Raw genomic sequence first — 24,310 nt, 5'->3', positions numbered from 1 at the left:
CATCCATGGCCCATAGCTCTCCCCAGCTGATTGTCCTCTTCTCAGCACCATGCTACAGTAGTTCTTCCATTGTCATTGTTCGCTTGAGACACTGCTGTTGAACATCAATCTTGCTCCTCTTGTTAGCGAACAAAGTTGGTTACCATCTAGTACATCTGCAATAACAGGTTACTGTGCATGCCAAAATCAGTTCAGAAGGTAGGTAGTCTAAACCTGGAAAAAAAAGTAAATCAAACTCATGTCTCGGAATTGTTGCCTCAAAGAACCATCAGATTGTATTAAGGGACATGTATAGGCCTACTATTAAGTCAATCAAATATATTTATTGAAGAAGAACTTTACCCATTGTACATTTTTCATTTTTACAGTGCTGTTTTACGGGCCTGTAAAAAGCTGTCATATTTTCCATCATAGAGATAGTTTGGATCAATCTGCCTGCATTTAGTCTGAAAGCTGTGGTGTCAGTCATGAATCAATGGGTTTGGATTTGCATTTGTTGACGTTCCTACATCAGATTCAGCTCAATTCAAATTGAATCGTTGCATTTCGGAATAAGTGACCTTCAGGATGATTAAGAACTGGTCTCTCAAATAGCTTTCTCTTGTCCTCTTTCCTTCAGTCTGGAATGGGCACAGGAGATTGACACTGGAAAGGGAAAGATGTGAAAATGGGACCCAGGTTTAAAATCTCTAGTTAAATGAATAAGTATTTCTGATTGGGGAAACTTTCAGCCTAGTTTATTTTTTCTTTCAGTCCGGTTCCATACCATACCGGTTTCAATCTTGCTGCAAATGATCAGACGTGTAAAGCATTGGGCATAACTTAATTTCGGGCTACGTGGACCAGTAGGTTAATTGTTGAGGAGACCCATAGTTTGAGAAAAGCTGCAGATCATAGACAGAAAAAGCATAATGCTCTGAGAACAGTAGCCAAAGGTCTTTCTGCAGAAACAACAAGTGCCTTGGTGCACGCACCCCGCTTTCACTTTGACTCCCTGCATTTCTACATACTACATTGTGACAAAAACTGTCAGTCAGACAGTGAATTTTGGTTTACTAAATTAGCATAATGCGGTAACAATTATCATTTGAATTCTACCTGAAATCTGCTCACTGCAGACGTTATAATGCAGACCCAAGCAGCAGAACAGGCTTGAAAGACGCACACTTTGAATTTGATCAGAGCGGCGCTGGTTCTTCACTGGCTAACTTGATGTGATTGGCTGGATGACCGTTCAATCAAATCAACAGACCTATTTTTGTCTCTCTGTGTGTGCGTTATGGTAGATACGGTTCCAACTCTTTACGGGAGCGTTTATTTCCATATTTTGCTTTCATTTTAATCTGACAAAAAGTGTGGGAGATAGAATCGTGTTCCAGCAAAAGTGTGTACGTAACACCCACATCCCCAGTCACTCAACAATGTGTACGTTATAACACCCACATCCTCCACGCTTGCTACGCTCATATGTTTAAAGTTATGTTCAATCTAGACATGATATTTTACATAAAACTTAATCTGGAATAAAATGTTATGTTAATTAATTGTATGAATTGAATGGTTACAGTTGGTTATTTAAACTGCAAAACAATATGTCCGTCAAATTCATGTTTTGTGATTGATGGTTCAGCTTAAAGCTAAGTAATTCATTTTAGTTTGGAGAAGAGCAAATTATATGTAATATTAATTGTTAAACATATAATTAAATATATATTATATTTTATTAAATAAGTGGCAATTTCTTGAAAATAAAACTTTCCCCATGGTTATTTAGTTCCTCATAGATATATCATATTCAACCTTTGGACAGCCAACTTACTTTCCATCATAGATATTTTGGATCAATCTGCAGCATTTAGTCTCAAGGCTGAGGCAGTGATCATGGAGCCATGAGTCAATGGGCTTTGATTTGCTTTTGTTTATTATCATGTATCAGTTCTATTACTGATTATTGTTTTATGCAATAATAGACATGTACAGTATACTTTCTGAGAATGGGTCAGGATTTACAGTCAGTGGCCTTACAAAAAGCCCTCTGCTGTTGTTTAGGATCAAAACAACTGGCAAAACAAAGAGATTGGAACCAGAAAGAAAAAAGATGGGTAATTCAATCCAGGTTAATACCTGCATTTCTATTAAAAAGAACACTAGGTTCAACAATATGTTTGATCTGTGAATACATTTACAATACAAGTGCCTCTAGTCGCATTCAGCCTTTAAACAGTAAACATTATTTCCATTGCAGAGATGTTTTGAATCAATCTGTCAGCATTTAGTCGCATGAGTCATAAATCAATTGGCTTTGATTTGCATCTGTTGATTCAGGTCAATGCAAATTGAATTTTGCCATTCCATAATAATCGACACACATGATACCTCTTGGAAGATTGAGAACTAGACAGGACATATAGTGGCCTTACAAATAGCCTTCTCTTCCCCTTCTCCGTTCATGATCAAAATTCTTCAATCTTGAATGGGCACAGGAGATTGTTACTGCAAAGATGCAGCCTTTACCTTGGCACAGTGAGCGCGACTCTCACTGCCTCTCTTCACATCTCTTCAAAAATCAATTTCCATCTGTGAAATCAATCCCCCCCTCCCCTCACCTCATCCCCATCCTTTTCAACCCAGCGAAGGCAACTCCACATACATCTTCATGCTGGGAATAATTCCTGGCCAGACGCGGGGAAGAAAATGGCCGAGGCACCTCCATTGAAGGGGGATAAAAGAATCATGAAAGGCTTCCTCACGCACTGCAGCCCTCACGAGTGCTCATTATGAATCCATTTCATTTTGTTTGTGACAAAGTACAGACCTAATAACATTCTTATCAAAGAGAAATCTTTCTCTGTTCTACAACACCTCCCCAAATAAATAAATAAAAGGTTCTTGGCTGAGCTGCTGGAGAATGTGCAGAGTTTTATGAAACATGTGTGCACACACACTCCCACAGTCTCCCTTAGTCGACTTCAATAACTGCAAACACTAGGCTCACGCATATCTCTGGCTGCAAGGGGATGGCTAGGAATTGTGTGTGTGTGTGTGTGTGTGTGTGTGTGTGTGTGTGTGTGTGTGTGTGTGTGTGTGTGTGTGTGTTTTCAGGGCAAACACACACAATTCCTAGCCATCCCCTTGCAGCCAGAGATATGAGTGAGTGTGCGTACACACACACACACAACCAGACATTCAAACAATCACACACACTTAATTCACAGCAAAGGTTTAGGACTAGTAAGGCAGCAAGAAAAGATTGAAGCAAGTTCAATTGATGGAAGAATCCACAGGCTTTGAGTGAAACATGTGTTGAGCTGTGATATTAAGGTGAGAGAAAAAAAAACACTTGGCATGACCGCATGAAAGATTTCACCCTAAGGTAAGTGTGAATAATTCTAAGATGACAGAGTCCACTAAAGTAAGAAAAAGCAGAGAGAAGACCTTATTAACTTTCTCTCCTTTTCTCTCTCTTTATTATATATCTATGAATCCCCAGGTGGTTCCTGAAAAACTCTTCGTCAGCGATCTGCCATTCTTTTTTTTCTTTTTTTTTTTTCTTGCATGAGTGATTGCTGATAGGCTTTAATGTCCAAATGAATAATTAGACATTCTGGCCTCTGTACTTCCTCTGCACTGCTATGATACTCATTTCAATATGCACAATGCACTGCAGTAATCACTTTCTGGGCCCCTCATTATGTTTGACGTGCTGTAAGATCTGACATATTTGCCTTCCTTTAAGATCTCTTTGTGACTGATGATGGGAAAGGCTGAAGAATAACACATTTGCCTTCTAAATGCATTAGTGAGCACTTTCCACATAACGGATGCCAACAGATGGATAATTCATCAGATTAAATTGGTACACTGTAAAAGAGGTAGTGCTTCGGCATCACATTGGTGGCAAAAATCAGAGCATGGAATACAAATATTTTGTAAAACTTTACTTGACCCCTTCTGGGTGTTAATCGAAGCTAACTACCTATGACAAGTTGCACTGCAAGTTAGCCCTGAAGTGGCAAAAATCAAAGTTCGCCATCTTAACGTACCGAAGATCAGAACACAGTCGATGGCAGATGGCAAAAGTGTATAGGGCAAAATTTCTGCATTTCAGACATTAAGGTAGAGGAAGGTTCCGTTTAAGACCTTTTAAGGCAATGAGAGGATTTTTTCATTAAAAAAAAACTTGGGTGTATTAAACTGGAGTTCATCTTTAATGACTCAAGAAAGGAAAGTCAATAAGGTTTAAAGAGAAATAATGTTGTTAATAAAGCAGCAGTGTCCTCTCAGGAGCAAACAGACCACTGAGGCCCCTACTCTCCCACTCGGTCGTAAGCGAGGTTTAAAGGTGAGCACACAAACAAAAAGTCTCTCTAAATGTGCAAATTAATTAGAATATGCCAGGAGCAGACTTCCTGTTCCCTGTGCTTCTTGTTACACCAATACATATTCTTCTGAATAGCAATTTGTCTTTTCTGTCTCTCAGCCAAAACACTTCATAAGTCTATGGCATGTTTTTTTAGAAACTTAGAAGAATTCAGACCAGATTCTTAATTTTTTTGTGGAGTCTAAATTGTACAAGGAGCCAACTAAAACGATTTAGTTAACAGACATATGTTCATCAAATGAATAATGGATGTTCATTAATAATGGTGTTTCATCCGGTGAATATCAGGCATTGAAGAGCTTGTCGGTACATTGAATGGTGCTGTGTTGAAGGCGCTTTTCTTATTTCTCTTCAATCAAATTTCTCTTCCTTCACCCAGAAATAACCGAAGTTAATAAAAAAAATCAGTCGCACTTGGGTTCTTAATTTTCTTCTCACTCATGTACTATGGGAAAAATATAAACAGTGACCATTTTATCAATATCGGAATGTTTGTGGGTGAATAATTACACTACCTATGCAGAATTGTGGTATATATTTTGGGCAGTTTCTGAATTTCTACCCTCATCTACTTAATGGTTCAGGCAGGATATTAAGTTTGGCAGACCGGTATAATGTAGCCTCACAAAGCAACAAACTGTGTACTGTTGGACTGATTACTTCGAGATTAACAATATATAAATATGTATGTACATTTCATCATTCACCTGCTCATCAGACACCCAGTGTTGGGAATCCAAAGCCTGGCAACAAGCTCACGGCAAGTCTCCATGAGTTTCCCAGACCCAAATCCCTGATCTACATGTGCATGGATGATCAGCCCACACATTTGGATTAGTTCTTGAGCCAGAGGGGTTGGTCAGTTGGTCAGTCTCATAGTGATTTTTGGCAAGGTACTGTATATCACCCTAGAGTTACAAAATGAGTCCAAATGGGATAAGGACATAATCTAACAAGGCTCCAGACTGATTCTTATTCTTTACAGGCTCTGCTATCCCTAAAAGCTTTCCAGTGCCGAGTCCCCCTCCATTATCGCCATTGGCTAGTGTGTCTTTGTTTTATAGCTACAGTAACCAACAGGTGCCAAGGAAGCATGTGTATGAGGTGTGCTGCCTAACTGAGTGCAAGTCACAGGCAACACATCGTAACAACAGGTTAGTTTGCTATTCTTATTCTGTTAACCTTTACAGTGAAACCTTTTGTATAACGATGAGTCTTTCTGTGTAGCTAGCTAGCTGTATATATGTATATAAGTATATATACTCTTTTGATCCCGTGAGGGAAATTTGGTCTCTGCATTTATCCCAATCCGTGAATTAGTGAACCATACACAGCACACAGTGTACACACAGTGAGGTGAAGTCCACACTAATCCCGGTGCAGTGAGCTGCCTGCATCAACAGCGGCGCTCGGGAAGCAGTGAGGGGTTAGGTGCCTTGCTCAAGGGCACTTCAGCCGTGCCTACTGGTCGGGGTTCGAACCGGCAACCCTCCGGCTACAGGGCCGAAGTGCTAACCAGTCGGCCACGGCTGCCCCTAATTGTATCATTGTAGCTATCCAATTCAAGTTACCACTTTATAATAAGTTAATTATAAAATCGATTAAGAAACCATGTTCATCCCTAAAGGAGCCTTTCAAACAACAAACATTAAACATCTGATTCATTACTAGTTGCGACTTGGATCTTATTAAGTGTTGGCATGTGAGATGTGTATGTGTGTGTATGTGTCATGTGAGATTTTCAGGGCACACACACACAATTTCTAGCCATCCCCTTGCAGCCAGAGATATGGCCACAGGTTAGCCTAGTGTTTGCAGTTATTCAAGTCAACTGAGGATTGCCCCCCCACCTCCCGACACATCAACACGGTCTCCTGTGGAGTGCACCCACTGAGAAGCCTGCAGAAGGGGCAAATGAGCGCAATAGTCTGGCCTTCTACATGCTGCTCTATGGGACCTCCTGCAGGGCTTTCAATAGATAAGACAGACAAGACCTGTATGCCTCCATGCATGCCCAACCGCCCAAAGGGTTTTGCATGAAGTTGTGGAAACAGTTATTGAAAAGACTCCTTGAAATTGTATACATATTTTTCCCATTATGTTTATGATCATGTCTTACATTCCTATATTTCTCCCCATTTTGTGCTGGCCATGAAAGTAAAAGTGAAACATTGAATCCGCAAGGTACTTTGTATGGTAAAAAAATGCAGTACTTAATCTTCCGCTTGACCATGCCCAGTTGACATGCTGGGAAACCCTGTAGCTCTGAAGCAGGAGCTCTACAGGAGACTATAATGTAAGTTGATGGCTCAGTTCATGAGCCCATTTCACACAGTTTTCACACTAAATTTTCAGTCTGTCCAGTGTATGTTTCAAGGTAACCATAGTTGTCTTCACCTGATCATTTCGATGGCCTTTGTGTCCTCTCTCCATATCAGTGAAGTCTCCTGACTGAGACTCTGCCCTATTCCAAACTACACCACCCCTACATTTCCTTCAATTATGTTTGTTTCTTCAGTTTTCAGTTTTTTTTTTATTGAGAGTGATACCCATGAAATATTAGCCTACATGATTTATTCAACATTAGTACCTTATAAACTTCACTATTACCTCCAGACATCAACAAGGGCAAAATAAATTGTAAATATTGACTGCATACCGTATCATGTAATACTTAAGTATTCACTTATTAGATATTTGCATGGGTAGCGTGTTGAAATAAACTCAAAGACATCAATGATAACTCGGGGAGCCTGTAAAACAAAACAGCAGAGACTGTAATAAGCACGTTCCATAGTAACAAATTACTGATACTCTGCAGTCCCTTCTGAGTTGTGCTCAAGTCCATTCACTGTGTGTCCATACTCATAGCAGCGAAAAGAACAGAGACAACCTCGATGATGGATACAGTCTGTTTTTAGACACTTTCACGCTCTGTTTCATGATGCCAAAGGCGCTGGAAGCCATCAGAGAAGTTCCCGGAAACCCAGGCACCCATGGCCTGGGCTCTCAGTGCTAATAAGCTGAGGGACAGTAATGACCACACTAATGGGCCCTGCGGACCAATCGCCAGGCACCAAAAAACAACCTCTGACAGGCTCACTGGGGGAAGGATCCTTTCCTGCCGTAATGAGTTACTAAGAGACATCTGGTGGTTTCAGATGTGCATCAGTGCTTTGAGGGAAGTTAAGGATGTGTTTTAAGAGAGAGAAAGAGTGTAAAGAGGAGGTTTGAGTGAAGTTAAGGATGTTTTTTTAACAGGAGTGTCTAAAGACAAGTTGTTTGATCTTAAAATTAGTTACCATGCAGATCTTCAGATTTCCAGGCCTGCAAGAATTTGTCTGAAGGCACTCTGATGACATGACGTACTACACATACTGTTTGGAAGTAAACACAAGAGGGCAGCGTTGAGCTAAATGAGTGTTTAATATTCAAACACGGGCTTTTTTGCCCTACACAAAGCCTCACACAAATGATGAATGCATATAACCTCAAGGTCACATTCTGATGTATATTTTCCACAGCCCTTTTATCATTGCAGTCAAGCAACACATGTCTATCCTATGACCAGCAAGAGAGAGCAACTGAACTTGAGTAGGCTACAGCAAATGTGTTGTAGTGTAACATATAGAAGTGTATGTGGCTCATGAGGTGATGGGCGCACATGTTTTTCTATTTGTTCAAAACAATCCCGGAGGCTTATCTATACAATGCCTTGGTGGTCTTTCTTTTGGAACTAAATGAGACATAAAAAAAATGTGGCTGTTAATTGACTTCCTAGGTTCCACACCGCCTGCATTACCATGACAACCAGAAGGCATTTTTTTTCTCCTTTTCTCATTTTTTTCTCTCTCAATAGCAGTCAAGGCAGTCAGTGGGCATTAACACACAGAACACAAAAAACTCAGACCTTTCTCAAAACCGGTGACAATTACTGACCTCAAAATTGGGTTCAGCATACAACCACACAGAAGCGTATTGCCTATAAATACTCAAAGCTGAAAGGGGGGATGGGAAGCACAGTTAAGTAAGTTATAGCACTGTTGGGGGGGGGGGGGGGGGGGTTTGCTCACACCTTACAGAATTTTTTTTTTTTAAATTAAAAGAAAAAAATATCAATGGGAACACAAACTGCAAATGCAGTTACTGACTAGTGGAAATTAGACTAACATTTGTACTGTGGCTGGGTGTTTTTCTGAACTCTGACCTTACCTTATCTAAGGGACTCTGCAGTTCTGAGTTGTGCTCAAGCCCATTCACTGTGTGTTACCTTATACCAGCCTGTAGGAACTCTGTGGTGGCCATTGTCATTGCTGAGATATACAGTATTCTCTCTCTGTGTGTGCGTGTGTAAGAAAAACAAGGACATGTGTGTGTGTGTGTGTGCTCTTAAGCTACACCGTGAAGATAAATGTTTAACTCAGTGTAAGTAAAGATAACTAATATGTCCAGTTATTCACACCATATGTCCTACTGTATACGCTATCTGTCAATTAATAGCATAGTGCAATTACACGGCAGAGTACACAGACATTCTGGCACTTGGAAATATATATATATTTTTGTGATATCTGCTGCCTGCAAAATTGCTTGAAGTATTCACCGAAACGGTGAATAACAAAGGTTAAGTGACAGCTAAATTGCATCTCAAGTAAATGGGTTGGTTTGTGTTTGTGTGCATGGAGCTGTGCAATGAACTGTCTAAGCATGCTAAGTATTTATTCCATGCAGCAACCCCCTTCCGCACACACATGCCCTTGCGTGCGCACGCACGCACACACACACACACACACACACACAACATACCCCCAAGGCAAACGCTGAACTGAGGGAATAAGCATTTTTCATCCTGAGCCTCTTTCCTTGATGTTTTGAGGTGTTGCTTTGCACAGATGTACAAACGTTAAGCTGAGTCTGCGCTTTCCTGAGCAAGCTAGTACGTGGTTTCTGAAACCAACAGTGCAGTGATTGTAGGACTATTGGTTGAGAATTAGCACGAACTCACCCTCCTACATTTTTTGGATCGCATAGATTGCTGTATTAGATTAAAGTTCATTTCACATTGGTGGATGAAATGAATAAGACTGGTACAAAGTAATTAACACATGCCAGAAGCTTATCTAAAGCGTATAGCTGTCTCAGGTGCTGAAATGATCACACTCCGCCACAGAGGATGTCAAATATTTCAGCAGATGGACTCTAAAGTAGTTGGGAAAAACAGCTAATCTTTCTAAGACCTTCTATCAAACTTTCCTTACAAATATACCAATAGGCTACACTAATCAAAAAGTATTACTCCTCGTGGCCTATGTTTCTTACAAAAGCGAAGTGTTTCAAAAGCCAACTGTCCTTGAGGGAGTCTAATTGGCACCTCCTTCCTCGGTTTTGTTTTCTGAGATCGAGTCTAAAAAAAGTTTCTATTCCGGTCACGACCGTCGCCAACGCGTGTGCGCCTGTTGAAGGTGTGTTTTTCCCCTGGTGCTGAGTAGCCTACTCTCCAACTAACGAGCTATCGAACTTCACCTCAACTTCTTTCATCCTCTTGTTGGGCTGTTGACGGACTTTTTGAAGGCGAATGCTGATGATAAAACGTGACAGGTGAGGTCCTACCAAACTGCATTTTGAGTATTAGAAGAGTCACATCACATGGCTTCTTTAAACAATGTTTTCACTGATGTCAAGACAGCTGCATCCGTTTTTCATGCTAGAGTGTTTTTAGGTTTTATTTAGATTTGTTGCCAAGGTGCCACTGACTTCTTAACAGCCCAAACGACAAACTAAGAATGCAAATATCCTAGCCTACAGCACCAATATAGGAGCTCTGTATGTTCAGGGCGCCTCTATTATCTGGTGCAAACATAGAGCGCCTGCATGTATTAGCTGGTGCTATTGCCTATTTGCTTGTTATTGCATTCTTTTAATGTCGTGTTAGCCATTTGCCTAGTCTTGCACACACAAGGTTGCAAGTTGAAAGTTGCAGTTGCAGCATGTGAAGTAAAGCATGTGTGAATTTGAGTCTGTCAGTCACTTATGAATTCCAACCCTTTTGGAATTGTTGCCAATCAAAGGGCTTAGGACTTGAGGGGATCTTTGCAACCCGTGGTAAAGCTTTGAAACAAGCCATATCAATTAATTTGAAGTCAATCTAAAATCAGAACATCACAGTGCATTTTGGCATGCATGCACATTGCATATCTGAAAATGGAACTTTTGAGGTTTGTTAAAAACCGCAGTTTGCGCTGACAAAATGGGCACATTTTACACGCCTCCCCTCAACACAACACAACACATTTATATAGCGCTTTTATCGACACTCAAAGCGCTTCACAGGGAAGGGGGGGACCTCACTAACCACCACCAATGTGTAGCACCCACTCTCAAGCGCGGGTCGGCCGCTGGCCATCGTTTGTCCGCTAGAGCCTGCTCTCCGCAGCTTTGTACAGAGAAATAGGTCGAGCCGCTTTCATTGTGACCCATCTTGACTGGGAATGGATAATTGGGAAATCCACGGATACTCCAACACCCTGCTGTGATATTAGAGCTAGCGCTGAACTCTTGCGTTAACAACAGGAACCTGTTACTGTCACAACCGGCTCCTGTATGCCCCCCCCTCCCTCTCTCTCTCTCTCTCTCTCTCTCTCTCTCTCTCTCTCTCTCTCTCTCTCTCATTCTTATTCACTCCATGGCACACATAGAAGTACTCCTTCGTAGAAGTACAAAGACTAGGCATACAAAGACCTAAAAACGGGCATAGAAGCACACAGATACAGACATGTGGAAACACACTATACAGAGAGAACTCTCTCTGCCTGTCACACACACACACACACACACACACACACACACAAACTGCCTGGTTTGATCACCCATGGTGACAAAAGTGTCATTTTTGATGAACGACAACTGGGCTCTAGTAACTCAAAAAGCGCTTTGTCCGTAAACGGTGCTCCTCTGTGAGACTCATTAGGTGGGGATTTCTGAATGAATGATTAACTAACACGACTGAGATTAATGATGGGCTCTCTTTATGCTTTGTGATGTGTAATGAAATTGACCTTCTGTGTTCAGCTCACAGCCTTTCTGCAGCACAGCCCGTCATGCGTTCAAAATATCCCACATTCAGAATAACAGCACAGAGTGACCAGCGAGCCAATGGACCCTTGGCAAAGGTGTGTTCCAGTCTGGGATCATCAGTGTAGCATTACAGAATCCCAAATCTCAAAGCTCCATTGAACATAACCACATAACCTCTGCAATCCAATTTCTTTTCTAGAAGATGTGGCCATGTAGACCTAAAATAACCCTCACCCCCTTTTCCATCTTCCAGGATTTAGGGGTTGTTAGCTTTTGGGTTTGGATTATGGGGGCCTGTTTCAGGGATAAAAGCCTGTGTGAATCCCTGTGAGGGGTGGATAGGCGAGGGGGCATCTGACAAAGTCAGTTAGCTAGGATGGGCCCCCCCCTTTGTGTGTTTAGTAAACACTGGGGGAAAGCACAATGGCTTATGAGCGAGGGCGTCCTATTTAGTGCGGCGAGCCAGTATTGTTTCGGGGTTCGGGGCAGAAGCAGAGAGAGCCCTCTGTGGTCTGGAGTTGCCCCAGATGTAGTCTCTTTTTCTCAGGGACAGAGATCCTCTGACATGACCCCTGCTCACACTGCAGTTTGTTGGTACACAAATATGTGTGCTACGCACACGCACGCACACACACACACACACACACACACACACACACAAACACACATGCACACAGAAGCTCAACTAGCTGGTATGAAGAATATATTTACACCATTACCTGCATACATATGTAAACAGAGAAGAGGCCGCAAGGCTGTTTATTTTATTTATTTGTTTATCTGGATCTCTTTGTAAGGCATGCATACGAAGCAGACATTTGTGTGGCTCATTTAGGTGTTTTTCCTCTTCTAGACTTTAATGCATAATAATGTGTTGAGACGATGGCATTTTACAGCATACGGTTTAGTGTATCTAATTTGTAATAGTATGACAACAGCAGCGGTGTTAACAGTTGGAGGCTAAGGACTGCACTTTCTCAGATGACTGAAAGATTTACATTTGTTGCTTTGCAAATGTCACAGAAATGCTGTGCAATACCATGGAACACTTCAACCATGTCCGACAGCAAATATAAAAGGCCACCAATGTCTGTGTTTATGCATGAAGAAACTCCATTCACTCCAGAGAGAGAAAGACTTGGTTTATTACAGCCTGAATGGTTTGTAATGATGTACACCATGCAAAGTCCTTTATAGCCAAGTCGAGATTAGGCTTTGTACTGTATAGTTTGTTGAGGTTATGGTATGCAGGGAGCAGATAACATGGGTGTGCTTCATGTCCGCTTGAGTGAACTCCAATACATCCGCCACGATTTATCATCTTTTTAGCAGCCACTCGGAAACGGCCAGCAATTCATATTTAAAGTGATAGGAAAGAAAGCGCTCCTTTTCAGCTGCTTCCCCTGTTTTCACATGCTCGGCTGTTTGGTGTAGGCCCTTTACTGTGGCCTTGACAGGTCCCTGCTGTGAGCTGTACATTCAGATTGTGGTGTCCTCCCAGACTGAGGAATGGAGAGGAAAGGAGAGGAGTGAAGAGGAGAGGAAAGGAGAGGAGGAGAGAGATGTGGAGAGGAGTGGAGAGGAGAAGAGAGGAGAGGAGAGGAGGAGAGAGATGTGGAGAGGAGAGGAAGACAGATGAATGGAGGACAAAAGAGAGAAGAGGAGAGGAAATTAGAGGAGAGGAGACACACATAGGAGATTCCTGCTGCATGGATGGCTTCCATCACGTTAATTAGGTTAGACGTGCAGCACGGTGGCTGCAAACACTGTGTGTCAATTTTAAAAACATATCTGTTTGTAACCTTTTTTTGTGAAGGCAGGCATTTGTGAAGTGTTAACGCCAGTGTTCATGTAAGCCTACTGTAGAGTAGACTGTAGACTGTAAAATATTCCCTGACAGAAGCCATGACAGTAATCCCCTTTGTGTTGAAGAAGCACATGCTGCACATTATGTGTTGAATGTAAATGTTTTGGGTATAGTAGTCTGTGTGGGATCTTTGCTGTCATAGTTTTGCACTTCGATGTGGAGTGGAGAGGAATGTGACTGGAATCTCCAGCGCCTGTCTTTTGTGGGTCTGGCTCATCACGCGTCCTTTTTTGGTTTTGGCCCCCCTGCGATCCGGTTGCCCTGGTTTCCTGTCCGTGGCCCCGCAACCCTGTCACCTGAAAGGGAGACGGGGGAAAGGAGAGCCAGTCCGTCCTGCTGACCGTGTCTAATGTAATTACCGCCGTCCTCCCGAGTCTCACACGTCTCCTCAGATCAGAGGAAGAGAAAGAGAAAGTAATATTCACCTCTCTCTCTCTCTCTCTCTCTGTCTCTCTCTCTCACTCTGCTCTGCCCAGCAGCCTCCTGGGGCAGAGGAGCGAAAGGATCCGGGAATGGGGGTACCCACCCATCTCCTATCCACACACACACACACACACACACACACACACACTATGCACATACACATGCCCACACACTCACACGGAAGCACATACAAAACACACACACACACACACACACACACACACACACACACACACACACACACTATGCACATACACATGCCCACACACTCACACGGAAGCACATAAAAAAAACACACACACACACACACACACACACTTGCACAAGTTCTTGCACCTCAGTTTGGTGGGCTCTTTAACAAGCTCTTCCTCATTCATAGGAACAATGGTGGGCATTGGGAGCTATGCGCACTGACATGGATTTCTGGCATTTTGAGAGCTCTCCACTCTATTCAGAGGGGGCTCCCGCTGGCGAACACTGGACTCTCTGTTCCCTCGGCGTGCGGATGGTCCTTCATATCAAACCTGTATTACAAGGGATGCTCAAAAACTGCTCCCCGCTGACAATATTTCCCAGACTCTCAAACATGCTGTAAACACGCCTTTTCCTATCCAGTCCCCTGCTGCTGCTGTCTCCTGGGTGGAATAGTTTTGTGTGTGTGTTTGTGTGTGTGTTTGTGCGAGAGTGTGCTTGCGTGTGAATGTGTTTGCCTAAATGTTCATCCCTGCCTGTCTGTGTGCATGTGTGCGTGCATATGTGTGTGTGTGTGGATGGGTGTGTCTGTGTTTGTGTGAATGAGTCTGTCTATATGCATGTTCTCAGACTTCTGGTCTCAAATGCTCTTTGTGTGCATCTCAGACGTGTGTGTGTGTGTGTGTGTGTGTGTGTGTGTGTTTGTGTGTCAGTGTGTGTGTGTGTGTGTGCCTGTGTGTGTGTGTGTGTGTGTGTGTGTGTGTGAGAGAGTGTGTGTGTGTGTATCTGTGTCTGTGTCTGTGTCTGTGTCTGTGTCTGTGTGTCTACAGTCACTACGGTCTACTGAGAGGGAGGAGGTTGTAGTAATTTCAGATTGTCACGCGGTGAAAGGATGCTGTGCTGTGGCACAAACACACACGCACACATGCACACACACATACACACACACACACACACACACACACAAACACACACACACACACACACACACTGTTTGTTTCACGCTCAGGTTTATGGGAAAAGCAGCATGAGCACAAGTGTCCTGCCTGGGCACACGACCACCCAGAGAGCAACTGGGTCCCTGGCGGACTGGTCTCGGATCAGCTGGAAAGCTTCTGTTTGCAATCTTCAGTATGTAAACACACGGCCCAAACAGCTGCATTACCCTCTCGGGATGCCAGTAAGAAGCCCTGTTTGGACACAGATGGATACATTAATCTGCTCATAGTGAGACTATAACCAAATATATAAAAATATGTTGGCAAATAACAGTATTTGCCGAATACTGTGGCTTAATTTGTGGTTGTCTACTATGTAAGTCTATTGAACACATATGTCTGGTGCTTTTGATATAGGCAAGTTGTCAGTAAAGGTTAACTGTCAACTGCCAACTGTTAATGAAGATGGACCTGAACCAGACCTCGGCCCAAACCCCAAATCCCAGCCTAGTAATCCTCGTTGTGGGTCAACAAATAGCTTGTGGATGGTTTGCGATGGCCTGTCAAGATAACATCCGAGCAGACATCTCCATTGCTTGCCTGGGACAGCCTATACTACAGGTTATGGGTGCACCCAGAACAAAACAGTGCACTGAGACAGCTTTTGGAATGCAGACTGATAATTATGAATTATGTATTATGGATTATGATTCCCGAGACACTGAAAGACCGGGCTGCACGAAACTTGGTGGGCAAGTTTTGATCGGTCACCCCCCTGCCGGACTGGACCCACCCACCCACACACACACGCACACACAGGCACATAAACACACACACACAGACACACACACCTTTAACCCCCCCCCCCACCCCACACACACACACTCACAAGCGAACGCACACACACACACACCAAACACACACATACACACACACACACACACATACGCGCGCGCACACACACACACACACACACAAAGGCACATAAACACACACACACACACCATTACCCCCCCCCCCCCCCACACACACACACACACACACTCACAAACGAACACACGCGCACACACAGGCACATAAACACACACACACACACACACCATTAGCCCCCCCCCCCCAACACACACACACACACACTCACAACCGAACACACACACACACTCACAAGCAAACACACACACACACACTCACAAGCAAACACACACACACACACTCACAAGCAAACACACACACACACACACACACACACAGAAGCACACATATACACAGAAGCAAACACACACAGGCACACACTCAAGAATTGTATTTATACGCATGCCATTCCGTTAGTGTTCATTGTGTATGCACTGCATTTTTCTTCCTTACTGTGTTAGAAAAATACCTGGAAATTGGCTCATTTGCAGCCACAGGGAATGTTTAACAGAGGTTGCACTCCACTAACATGTTGGATTACTATTTGCATAGCTCCTGTAGGTGCTTCCAGATTAAACATTGACAGACATGACAATCTGCATTTCACTGTATTTTTGAATATTCAAACAATATTTAATTGGTTGTAAGTATGCAGGGTGATTTTAAAAGTAGTTGAAACACCATAAACCCTCTGGCAACAGTACATGTGGAGTTGTCAAAGACTTGTCTTTTGTATGAGGCATAGCTGTTGCAGTATCAGAAGGTGTAACACCTTACAATATATATATATATATATATATATATACACAATTTGCCCCCTTCCAGATTTCTTCTATTTTTGCATATTTGTCACACTTAAATGTTTCAGATCATCTAGCTGATTTGAATATAAGACAAAGACAACGCGAGTAAACACAAAATGTAGCTTTGCAATGATAATTTCATTTATTGAAGGTAAAGAGTTATATTTAAAACCCATATCACCCATGTGAAAAAGTAATTGCCCACCTAAACCTAATAACAGGTTGAGCCACCCTTGGCGGGAACAACAGCAATCAAACCTTTTAAACGAGTCTTTTACATCACTGCAGAGGAATTTTGGATTTTGGCTCTTGCAGAATTGTTTTAAGGGTGGTGGAGGGTTTCCGACAGGGGCGATTCTAGACCTAGAGCTTTGCTGGGGCACAGGCCCCCACCTCCCAATACATTAAAAAAAAAAAAAAAAACATTTAAATGTGCGCGCAATATGAAATAAATGGCTTTTACGTCTAGCCCCCATCATGTCCTCATCCATTTCTTGCCTGTCTCTCTCCTCCTCCTCCTGCCTGGTACTGGACTGCCCAGCCTGTGCTTTTTCTCCCTTCTCTTCTTCTCCTCCAGCACTCTCTCCCTCAATTGTTGTAGCAGCCACTGCAGCAACATCCAAACACATAGGCATAAGTAGGCCTACTGTATACTCACTGCATGAATTTAATAGGCTTTCCTACAATCCTACAACTCCTAAAATTGAGATATACTTCCCTCCCAGGCAAGGGTCCTAGTCATCCTGGCATTGTAGCTTAAATAGCCTAAAGCCTTCATACTGACTTTTGGTGATAATTTGCAAATGTAGCCTAATAATCTAATAATAAAATAGATTATTATAGGCTACATTTACAAATGCAGCAAACTTATTTAAGTTTGCCATTAAACCATTGATCATAAATGTTACCTTTAATGTGGGCAATTATCATACCTCCCTCGTCCTCATCTCTCCCCACTGTTCCTTTCCTTCTGCCTCTGTTCAGGAAGAATTGTCTGATGTCCATCTCTAAATAGTTTATCAGAAGGCTATGTTTAGTTTTACAGTAGGACAGCTTCACAAACAGTATAGGCTACTTTTACAGGACTCTCTCTCCAGTATACGTATAAATCATTATTAATTGTCCGCATGTGTGCATGCAGCCTACACATGGTGTGAGTGTGTGTGTGTGAGGGAGAGAGCACAAGCTGGTAAACTGTTGCTAAATTTAGGCTATGACGCTAAGCATTGAAAAACAGATGCTAATTATGTGGGCAACATTCTCTAACAGCGATCAACTTGTCATTTTTTCTGTCAAACAAGTTGTGAATTTGTTGTAACATTAAAACGGAACGACTTACTCTGCTCAAAGTGATATGACGAGCTCCAGCGGACGAAATACTCTGAAGAATCATGTGAATGATTTTCATTGGTTGTTGCGTTCAATCTTACCCAGCTACAGAGGTGCTATTTCCTGATTGGCTATTATGGCCCCTTTCTTTTTCCTTGTTTTTTTATTGGCTGGTAAGTGACAGGCTCGAGTCATGACTTAAGGCACAGAGATGCGCTAACTCATGAATGCCGTTTCCAGCGACAGCAGCGTTAGAAGTATACTGGGGCACTAGAGACTTTTACTAAGGCACGTGCCCCAGTGAATAAGGTCTAGTGACGCCCCTGGTTTCCGAGCCTGTTTAAGGTAATGCCACCACAGCATCTCAATCAGATTGAAGTCAGGACTGTGACTAGGTTACTCCATTGTCTTAATTTTGTTGCCCAGGTCCTGAAGCAGTAAAACAGCCCCAGACAGTCACACCACCGTGGTTAACTGTTGGTATGATGCTCTTATTGTGGAATGCAGTGATACCAGATGTAACGACACACGTCTTCTAAAAAGTTCCACTTTTTTGACTCATCAGTCCACAGAAAATTACCCGAAAAGACTTGGTTTTCACTTAGCAACTCTCCTGTGGATGCCATTTTGGCCCAGTCTCTCTCTTATTGTGGAATCATGAACACTGACCTTACTGAGCTTATTGATTGATTCAAGTGAGGCCTGCAGTTCTTTAGATAGTCTGGGTTCTTTTGTGACCTCCTGGATGAGTCTTGGAGGAATTTTTGGTAGACTGGCCACTCCTGGGAAGCTTCATGACCGTTCCAAGTTTTATCCATTTGTAGATAATGGCTCTCATCATGGTTCGCTGGAGTCCCAGAGTCTTAAATGGCTTTGTAACCCTTTCCAGACTGATAGATGTCAATGACTTTGTTTGTCATCTGTTCTTGAATTTCTTTAGATCAAAGCATCATGTGCTGCTATTTGAGACCTTTTAGCCAACTTCACATCGCCAGACAGGTTCTATTTAAATAATGTTTAGATTCAACAGAGTTGGCAGTAATCACGCCTGTGTGTATTTAGTGAAGCTGAATCTTATTATCAATTCAATTCCGTTAGTTGGTTAATTAGGTAACGAAGGGGGCAATTACTTTTTCAAATAGGGCTTCAAGAAATGAAATCATCATCATCATTTAAAAACTGCTTGATTGTTTTAACAAAAATAGTAGCAGAGTAGTCAACCTCAAGTCAGCTTTGAAAGAAGAGAGGCTCAGCAACCAGAGTCCAGAAGTTAAGTTCAGGGGTATCAATTGGGTCGCTGGAGGGCTGGTGTTCTGGTGCACTTTAGGAAAGAGCTGAGTGAGAGCGAGACGAGTCCATAATGAATCTCCGCAGCCAGGCCGGACATGGCTGGACTCCACAATCAGCTCCGACACACTGTGGGAGGCCCCTCTCAGCCCTGGTGGTGGCGGCTGAGGGCTGAGAGGTGAGTGTTTCGCAGTGGGTGGCGTGGGGAGGTTAGGGGCGTGGAGTGGAGAGTGTGTTGTGGAGAACCTGGAGTCGGCCAAGGGAAGTGGGCTGAGCTGATGAGGACTTGGTGGGAGGTGAGAGATGGTAGTTTGGAGTGGAATGGAGAACTGTAGGGAAGGGAGAGGATGAGGGCTGTCATAACTGAGAGAGAGAGGGAGAGAGGGAGAGAGAGAAGACTCAACTGGAGAGAAAGAGAGAGAAGGAGAGATGGTAGTGGAGTGGAATGGGGAACTGTAGGGAAGGGAGAGGATGAGTGTTTTTTTTAAAACAGAGAGAGAGAGAGAGAGAGAGAGAGAGGAGGAGTGGAAGACTTTACCACAGTGTCTACAGAGGCTCAGGCTCTCAATACAGATCCGGATTTCTCTCTGGAGTCAAATGAGGTGTCATCAGAGCTGGAGGACTGGGAGAGGGTTATTTCAGTCAGAGTGGGGAAGAGGTGATGGAGAGAGAGAGAGAAAGAGAGAGAGGGAGAGAGAGTGGGGAGTCTCTGATGTTTCTGTTAAGTGTGTGTGGACTTTAGATGGTAAGAGGATTGGAGACAAAGCCACAGCTATGGATTTGGAGGAAGGAGCAACTTTCCCTTGCAAACGTGACTGGAAAAGTAGTGGGATGCTAAGATAAACAGTTCATTTCCTATCACAGACTGTTGACTTGACTGCAGTTCAGTTATTCCAAATTAAAGCAAGCAGAAATGACACATGCAGCTAAGAAAGCCTCACTGATAAGCTTTCTAAATAGAGCTACATAAACTCATGAACATTTCCCATGTGTCTGCCTTACAAATGTCAATGTAATCTTTTTGCATATATATATATATATTTAAATACTGTATGTGTGATGTAGTATTTATATTATTTAGAAATATTGTATTGTACATCACAAGCAGAAGGGGCATATTCTTGTGTTCCAGTCAAAATCGGTTTGTAACTAAGTGTGTTAGTCGCCGGGATTCTCACCCCAGTAAGGGAACTGTAATGTATGTTTGTTTATGTGCTTGTGTGTGTGTGAGTGTGTGTTTGTGTGTACATGTATGTGTGTCCCCAACAAGATGGGGTGTGTTGGAGTAGGTATTTTCATGAGTAACATGCCGTCACCCTTTAATTTGCATCCGGTTGGCACAGACAGGCTAATTTTGTGTGTGTGTGTGTGTGTGTGTGTGTGTGTGTGTGTGTGTGTGTGTGTGAGCAACACTAGATGGGGTATGTTGGAGTGGGTATTTTCACGGCTGGTGTGCCACCCTTTAATTGGCATTCAGTTGGCACAGACGTGCTCGTGTGTGCATCCTGTTTACCAGTGTGATGGCCCAAATTGCTCCCATGTCTCCCCCTCTGGCTTCTTCAATGTGTCTGAGGCTCTGGAGGACTTTCCCAGCTGTGCTGCCTTTTTACAAGAGACCCATAGCATGGTGTGGTCACCATGACCATTTAGCTGTGCGTGTATGGGACAGTAGCCGGAGGCTTTTTCCCAACACACAGTATGTGTGTGTGTGTGTGTGTGTGTGTGTGTGTGTGTGTGTATGTGTGTGTATGCATTCAGTCTCTGGAAGCACTCTTTACTGTCTGACTCTGTTTCCGCCATAGTCAGTTTGTTCTTTGGGGCATTGTGTCCCTCTCTCTGTGTCTGACCTGATATGTCCATCACTGCTTCAGTATTACTGCTTTCCTTTTTAAAAAAAAACATGCATTTTATTTGGAAGGAATTTGATTCATATGCAAATGCCCCCCTCCTATTCAGAGAGTCTCTATCCTTCACGTTTTCTCTCAGGACTGTGAAGGATTTGAACCCCACCCTACCACCCTACCACCCCCACCCCTCGCCATACACACACGCACACACACGCACACACACACACACACGCGCGCACACACACACACACACACACACACACACACACACACACACTGCAGTAAGCCCCTACCCTCAGGCTTAAACTGGACTGTAGTTTTCCATCTATCTCCACTGAAGCTTTAAGCCGTTGGAAATCAAACTCAATGCAATTCCTTTCCATTGACTCCATTATTGAGTTGAAAGCTGTGATAGGTGCAATTACTGTTAAGTTGCAAGCAGATGAAATGACTGGGTAGTCTCCAGTGGCCAATTAGAAAGGGAAAACCCTGGAGCGTGATGGTGTATGGATACACACACCCATACACAGTAAGTATTGACTGGCTGCTTCAGTTTTAGGCCATATTGTCTCTGTGTAATGCCTTATCTGGTATCTCTACACATATTAATGACATAATATGTCTGCTCTTTTCCGCTTTGGACTGACTGAACCGTACGACAGTATAGTGTTAGTGGAAATCATAACTGGCCATTATAACTGAAGATTTCCCTTACAAATATTTCAGGTTTCTGGTGAACAGTTGCAGCAAATTTGCGGTAAGGTCATATTTTCACATGCAAGTTAGGTTTCTGCCAAACAATTATGTTTAGCTTTTGGACATGTTGCAGCAATGTCATATGCAAATTAGGTTTGTCACCAGAAGTTCACTGGAAGTTTGCCATTATTGGCTAAGTGTCGTGGCAAATCACTGGCAAACACATTTGCCACTAGTGGCAAACTTCTCATTGTTGCCAGAACTTTGCTGGAAAACTTCTGGCAATATTTTCTAGTGAACTCTTGCTTCCCACAATTCACCCACAAGTTTGCTGCAAATCTGCCACATTTCATTTTTATAAGGGTTCCCATGTCAAAACATGGGAACCATAGATAAGCGTTCTTAACTATTGCGCTCATCTGTGCAGTCCAAAGTATTCACCTCTATACTGACATGCCCTAACAGGAGGGTTAAAATTATGGTTGTGCAACATCTTGCGGCTGCCACAGTCCTGTCTTTTGGGAATTAGTTGGGGATACAATTCTCCTGATTGTTTGACAGCCATCCCATAGTTTCTGAAATCGCTTTGATCAGCTTGTCATCCCAAGATCTGAAAATTAATAGAGGGTGTGTGTGTGTGTGTGTGTTTAAGGACAAAAACATTTTGTTTGCACACTTGTCACTCTTTTTCAAACAAACACACAACACTTACAGATGTTAACATGTCAATTATATATTTCTCTATGTCTATCCTTGTTTATTCATGTATTTATGTATTTAACTACTTAGTTGTCTATTTATCTTGGATATATTTATTTAGGGAGTTAGGTAGTTACTTCCAGCTAGTTCCAAAATCTTACTCTCCACAGACAATCTTAACTTGTTATTCAAAATGTCTTTATTTGTTTATTTAACTGTTGGATTATTCAACATAATAATGTTTTTTATGTCTTTGTATGTATTTCACAATTCCATGTATTTAAAGCTGGGAAATAGGGGTGAGAGTGGAGCTGAATTACTGTAAATGACATCAACATTTTCCCTGGTATCAGGGCGTGTTGCCACCACCCTGTGATAGTGCCTTAGGCAGGGATGTTGCAAGCCTTTAATGGGACCGAAGAGACAGTGGAGGGTGGGTGCCAGTCGGATCCCTGTGTGCGACAGTTTTACGAGAGCGTGCTAAATATATGTGCATGTAATTGGTGTCATGTCTGACATCATATTATAAAGCTTCTGATATTGTAATAGGTTGAAGATCACAGTCACGGCAAAAGTAAACATTTTTCATACAAAATGTTTTGTTTGTGTGTGTGTGTGTGTGTGTGTGTGTGTGTGTGTGTGTGTGTGTGTGTGTGTGTGTGTGTGTGTGTGTGTCCTATCCTCCTCGATCTCCAACCCAACCTGTAGTGCCCCCTAAAGCAGGCGTCTAATAGAGCCCCCTCAGCGAGGCGCGACGGCTAGGACAAACAGACTCATTCATCCCCTTCCAGAATGCTAATGCCACCAGACCCTAACCACCCTTTCAAGGGGTTCCCATGTCACGACACCGTGTAACGTGATGCAGAGGCGGCCAGTCGTTTGGTGGCCACACACACGTCTAGCAGGGCCACAGAATGCAGACGAGGGCTTTGACCTCCGCGCCTCTTGTGAGGATGTGCTTAAGCCGTGTTGGCACAGAGGGACACGCTCACAGAAAGGAGGGCAAAATGGCTCCTTGGCAAGGCTCCAGGGAAAAGGTTTGCTTAGAACCATGGAAGGTTCAAATTAAAGAATAAAAGGTGATAACTGCTGTACGGCTGACAGCCTTAAAGGCTCTATAAAGAATCAGCAAGGAGAAGGTTCTAAACTCGTAAGTGTTCTTCTATATATTGGTATACAGTTTTTACAGCTGTAGAATACCTGAGCTTTACTGCAAAAGTTCCACCACCAATGTCATTGTACAGTTGTCCTTGACATATTGTGCATTATGACAAATAAATTTGAACTGTATGGAGCAAAATCAGACATGTTCCTACATGGAACTTTCTGAAACTTGTCATTGGAAGCTGCCATTGAGATCTGATCCTGACAATCCAATCTTCACTTGTGTGTTCTAGAATGGGAAGTTAATTTCCTAACAGATAAAAATTTTTTCTTATTTTTTCTTTTCCCCCACTTTCTTTCTGAGATGGGACCAGAGAGGCATGTTTACATGGAGACAAGAAATTGAAAGCGAGCAGTCTGCCACCAGCCATCATGCATTATCTGTCAGTACTGTTTTATGTTCTGTGTACAGACTGCTGTTTGTGCCGTGGTCTGTAAAGATCTGAGATTGAGCGGGAGGGAATTGCTCTCTCGAGTATTTCTGACAGCCCTAACATGCCTGTTTACCTTCCCGCACGGTTTGTGTTGTGGCACGCTACTGGAGTGTGTGGGTATTTAAAGAATGTCTATAGGAGAAAGTTTTGTACTGGGTGTTGTTCAGTACTGTCCAATACTCTAGTCTAGGCTGAGTCCCACCCACCCATAATCACCGCTAGCACAACAGGTTCCAGCATGCATGTACACGTTTAATGCTTTTC

At 42.9% G+C, this 24,310-nt stretch overlaps 1 protein-coding gene across 2 annotated transcripts in view; it reads left to right on the top strand.

Annotated features, from left to right (window-relative positions):
* Positions 1–9,798: 9,798 nt before the first annotated feature.
* Positions 9,799–24,310, top strand: part of chl1a (cell adhesion molecule L1-like a) — a 70,686-nt gene continuing 56,174 nt past the window's right edge. Inside the window, exon 1 of one of the 2 annotated variants that reach the window (XM_076277115.1) lies at positions 9,799–9,979. The gene's annotated coding sequence lies outside the window, so the exon portion shown is untranslated. The remainder of the gene's footprint in view (positions 9,980–24,310) is intronic. The other variant, XM_076277117.1, reaches the window with a different exon arrangement.

The sequence above is a fragment of the Alosa pseudoharengus genome, unplaced genomic scaffold (assembly GCF_046254945.1).
Source record: "Alosa pseudoharengus isolate Yale_2024_CS ecotype anadromous, Long Island Sound unplaced genomic scaffold, YU_APseudo_1.1 YU_APseudo_1.1_scf_9, whole genome shotgun sequence".
Lineage (NCBI taxonomy): Eukaryota > Metazoa > Chordata > Actinopteri > Clupeiformes > Clupeidae > Alosa > Alosa pseudoharengus.
Note: the sequence above shows the minus strand (reverse complement) of the source record. Positions and strands in the feature narration are given on the sequence as shown.